Source organism: Triticum aestivum, chromosome 4D (assembly GCF_018294505.1).
Source record: "Triticum aestivum cultivar Chinese Spring chromosome 4D, IWGSC CS RefSeq v2.1, whole genome shotgun sequence".
Classification (NCBI taxonomy): domain Eukaryota; kingdom Viridiplantae; phylum Streptophyta; class Magnoliopsida; order Poales; family Poaceae; genus Triticum; species Triticum aestivum.
Window position 1 is genome coordinate 511,771,117 of NC_057805.1, and position 5,319 is coordinate 511,776,435.

The window sequence follows — 5,319 nt, forward strand, 5'->3', positions numbered from 1 at the left end:
TTAAAAGGATGCGATCATTTTTTTGGAAAAAATCGTTAATTTCTGGAAAAGGGCAAACAATACTTGAAATAGGAAGATTTTTAAAAATTCACAAACATTTTTCGAAAACAGGAACCATTCTTAAGGCGGAGAAACGAACTTTCTTTGAATTTGATAAGAATTCTTAGGAATGGAAACTTGTTTTGAACATTCAAAACCATTTTCAAAAATGTGTTTTAATCACGAACATTATTTTGAATTTGTGAACATTTCCATAAAAAGGAATATTTTATGAATTTCTATAACTTTTAGAAAGCAATTTATTCTAAAATTCACGAAGAATTTTGCATTTTTTTGAAAAACTGTGATTTTTTTTAATTTCGAATGAATCCGTCGCCAAGAGAATCCATCGTCACACGAATCAACTCAGCACTCTAACCACCCTTTCAGCGTAGCCAACTGGACCCACGAGTTCAGCATTGAGAGAAATCATCGGCATAGTCTTCTTGGGCGGGGTCTGTAAGCTAAACGATTGTCCACTAGCTAGGTGGTCATCCCATATAGGATTTAACGTGCCCTTTTGATAGCGGGAGTCAGAGTCATGACTACCTAAGAAAACAAACACACCCACAAGGGTCATGTGGTTGCACGGGACTGGTGAGCACGACATGTGGCACTATGACTCAATTGCCCCAATGAGCACGACATGTGGCACTATGACTCAATTGCCCCGACGGAAGAAATACCCTTAACCAATAGGGTTTCCCAAGGGCTTGTGTCCGTTGGCAAATAAAATTAAGAACAAGTCATAGATAAAACAGGTATACCTTTTGACAGAAAGCATCGAGCTGCAAAAAGAGCGACACTCCCAGGTTTGGAAGATCAATCGCACACAGAACAAGGCTGGACATGCCATGGCAGCTCTAGGGCGTGGACAACAAAGGATGGCTTTGTTGGCTTGCAAATGTCCATCAGGAGTTGGCATTATCATTATGAAGGATTCTAACACTACGAATGATTAAGTAATGAAATGCTTTCGCCGTAAAAAAAAATCTCTTTTTTTGCGAATGAAAAATAATAACAATCTTAACTAGCTACAACCATGGGGAATGGGATCATGCGTGTTACCTAGCTTGTTTAGGTGAGAGCAAAATGCCAATCAAATCAAGCGTGGTTCACATGTAAACACAAAAAGGAAAGTCCTTCTCCACACGTTACCAAAGAATCAAGATCATTGATCTCTGACAGCAGCTTATAAGCCGTATATGCAATAAAGTTCACGTTGAATAATATTTGTATTCGCAGTTGGTAGTACGTATGCAGGGCTGCCGAGGCAAACATCTTCTTCCCAAATATAGTACACCATTGCCTTCATGTGCGAGGCAACATGCAAGCACGTGAAGCCATGGCATGCAGAGGCGGCTGTGCTCCATTCGCAGCCTGCGTCTTTCTCGTCTGCGCCGTGGCCACGGCCGTCTACACCGGCTTCCCGGCGTCCATGAGCCCATGTGGCTCCACTCTTGCGAGAGCGCTCCTCGCCGTCTCTGGCCTGCATCAGTACATCATCCCCACCGCCCCACATGCACTTGTCAGCGGCGATAAGAAAATCGGTGGGCCTCTCGCGACCAGCCTCCACACGTGCGGCAAGCCGAAGCTCCCGCCGCACGCGCTGCCGCCCTTCTACTGCTGCCCACCGGCGCCCGCGTCGGAGCCGATCAACTTCAGCTACCGGACCCGACGGAGCCGCTCCGGCTCCGGCGGCTGGTGCACGCGGTGGGGGCGGAGTACATGGACAAGTACGAGCGCGTGATGGCGCTGATGAAGGCGCTGCCGCACTGTTTTGTTTCCGGTGGGTGCCGCAGGGGTGGGTCAACCTCGCTTTGCCAAGCTGCCGTGGTTAGCATTTGTTTTTCAGTTTTGCTAGAACTCATCTAGATGAGATATAGTTTGGTCTTATTCATCTTTTATAGCCATTGGATATGATGCTATAAGATGCGTGTGTGCTGACGTGGGTTGTATCTGTTTTTGTTTTCAAGGTGAACGAGACCAAATTATATCTCATCTAAATGAGTTCTAGGCACTCCCTTTGTTTTTTCTTCTTTTTCTCTTGATGTGTTATGCTGCTCGCCACAGCGTTATTTATATTCGGTGTTGGTTGCTTTGGAATACAAAACGGGAGAAACCCTTTTTCGATAAGGCGCTGCCGCACAGCGACCCGCGCAGCTTCTACCAATTGGTCAACGTTCACTGCGCCTACTGCACTAGCTCATACCGCCAGACGGCCAACCCGGAGCTGGACATGCAGATCCACTACTCCTGGTTCTTCTTCCCGTTCCACCGCGCCTACCTCTACTTCTTCGAGCGCATCGCGGCCAAGCTGCTTGGCGAGCCCGACTTTGCCCTGCCGTTCTGGAGCTGGGACGTGCCGGAGGGGATGCGGATGCCGCCCGAGTTCGCCAACTCGTCGTTGCCGCTCTACGACCCGGCACAGAACCCGAGGCACGCGCCCCCCAGGGTCGTGGACCTGGACTTCGTCGACGTCGAGAGCAACTTGACCGACGAGCAGCAGATCCAACACAACCTCAAGGCCATGTACAAACAAGTGTACTACCTACGTTCACGTGTACCTTTTTATTTTTGAACTTACTTACAAACAATATGATTCATCGACTGTTTGATAAATCCGTTTTTTCAACTATATATATTTCAGATAATTTTTTGAGTTGATAATTGTTTTTTAAGATAGGTACCCACTTATTTCAAGCGGTATATTTCAGATGATTGGCAATGCAGCTTTACCGCCCCTCTTCCATGGGCAACCCTTCCGTGCTGGCCAGTTTAATCAGCCGGGCGGTGGGTCAGTGGAGCTCTCCGCACACGACGCGGTGCACGCCTGGACTGGTGATATAGGCCTCCCTAACGTGGAGAACATGGGCACGTACTACTCCGCCGGCCGGGACCCGCTCTTCTACCTGCACCACAACAACATTGACCGCCTGTGGCAGGCATGGCGCGACATCGGCACTGCCCGTGGCTACCGCGGCCATGTCGACTTCACGGACCCCGACTGGCTGGACTCCTCCTTCCTCTTCTATGACGAGGAGTTCCACCGGGTGCGGATCACCGTTCAGGACGTGCTTGACACCAAGAAGCTTCGGTATAGGTTCGATGGTGTCGGCATGCCGTGGGCCGACGCACGTCCACCAACAACTCCGAACGTGAATGGCAACACAAGTTCTGTCAAGTCCGTCAGGTTCCCAGTGTCCGTCGACGACGCGGCTGTGAGCGCGGAGGTGAGACGGTCGGGAGTGCTACGGAGCTCGCGGGAGCTGGTGTTGGTGTTAGAGGGAACCAAGACCAACGGCACAGGGATGGTTAAGTTCGACGTGTACATCAACGCCATGGAGCACGAGAAGGTCAAATCGGGTGGGCGGGAGATGGCCGGGAGCTACATGTGCTTGAGCCATCCCCGTATGGATGGCACCGGGAAGGGGATGAGGATAGAGACGAGCATGAGGGTGGCGTTGAACGAACTCTTAGAGGACCTGGGTGCCGATGGAGACAAGTGCGTAACGGTGACATTGGTGCCCAGGCGTGGGAAGGCTAAAGTCGGAAGCCTGAGAATAGTGTACATGGAGGAGTGAGACTACAACACGGACAAACCACACATATATAGCTAAATTTTTTTAAATAATACAATTTTTTTTAAATTACAGAAATAATATGCAGAAAAAAGAATTTACAAGAATATACACCGTCGGCCCACTGCAGGCCGACTGAGCCCAGTCGGCCCACAGCAGGCCGATCGGCTATCAGGAGGCCGACTGCAGGCCGGGCAGCCACGCGGCGGCCTGTGGTTGGTCGTGCCACGTCGCGAGGGGGGAGGCAGCGGCCTGTCGGCGTGGTGCGCCCCTGTCGGCTTGCCGCTCGCCAATCGGCCACCTGGTGGCCGACAGGGTGCAGCCGACCTGACAAGCGCTGGCCAGCCCGCCCTTATCCTCTCCCTCTCTCTGCATTATTTCTTCTCCCTAGCCTTCTCCCCTGCCCGCCCATACCCTCTCCTTCCTCCATTATTCTTCTCCCGTGGCTCATTCTGCTGTGTTCTTCCTCCTCGTCTCTCTACAGAAAAATGGCACACATTTGTACACCTAAATGAGCTACATTTTCACGATTTTGGCACCGTGAATGGGTTCAACTCATTTAGGGCAGCCAAAAGAGGTGTCGATCTACTGACGGGGTAGCTCGTGGTGGTCGTGGTGAGCATTTTGGTGAAGGTGGTGGTGGTGAAGTTGGGGCAGTGTTCGTCGTTGGGGCAGTTGGGGTGGTGAGGTGGTGGTGGTGGTGGAGGTGGTGGAGGTGGTGGAGGTGGTGGTGGTGGAGGTCGTTCGTCGTTCGTCGTTCGTCGTTCGTCGTTCGTCGTTCGTTGTTCGTCGTTCGTCGTTCTTCGTTCGTGGTTCTTCGTTTTTCGTTCGCACGCACGCTTCAAGGGTATATTTCAGCCCTCATTTTATTTTTCGTAGGTGCTCCGGGAGTATACGTAAATATTGTTATTTGCCGCGGTAGTATACGTAAATATTTGTGTGCGATTATTATTTTTTGGCCCGGTAGTATACGAAAATATTGTTATTTGCCCCGGTAGTATACGTAAATATTATTCGTTCGCACGCACGCTTCGTTCGATGTGAAAATAAATTTGTGTGCGATTATTGTTATTTGCCCCGGTAGTATACGTAAATATTTGTAGTTGCTACGGCAAATATTCGTAATATAGTTGTAGGTGTGTGAATTGTATTAGTTGTTAGTGGGATAATAAGTTGTTGCTTAATACTTGACACGTACACGGGTGCTGGATAAGAAGTTGGAAACATGAATAAAAAGTTGGAAAGAAGAGAGAAGGTTTTTTTTGAAGAGTTGGGGTCGGCATGTGCATAGCATGTTAGTTTGACGAAAATTTAATAAGCAAGCAAAAAATAGGAAAAGTAGAACTACATGTTAAAAAACGTTTCAGTCCGTACCCGATGCGAATATGAAGCGGATTACCCGCTAACCTTTATTATGCGTATTTTCTAAAGTTTAACCCATAACAAGCAATGCCACACTGTTTTTTTTAAACAGCCACGCTGTAGTTTAACAAAAAAACTTCTTAGCAAGGAAGAATTTTACATGATCGTAGAAATAAGACGCATGCCTTTTTCTAAATTATTTTAACATAGATTAAAATAAAAAATACATCAACATGGCCATATAATTCAAATAAACTGAATTATCAACATGGCCTATTTATTATTAGTAAACATGGGCCTATTTATTATATTATTTACTATGGTCCTGGTAATATAT

At 48.1% G+C, this 5,319-nt stretch overlaps 1 pseudogene; it reads left to right on the plus strand.

Moving 5' to 3' along the window:
- The first annotated feature begins 1,381 nt into the window (after positions 1 to 1,381).
- Positions 1,382 to 3,623, plus strand: LOC123100733 (polyphenol oxidase I, chloroplastic-like; annotated as a pseudogene).
- Positions 3,624 to 5,319: the final 1,696 nt, after the last annotated feature.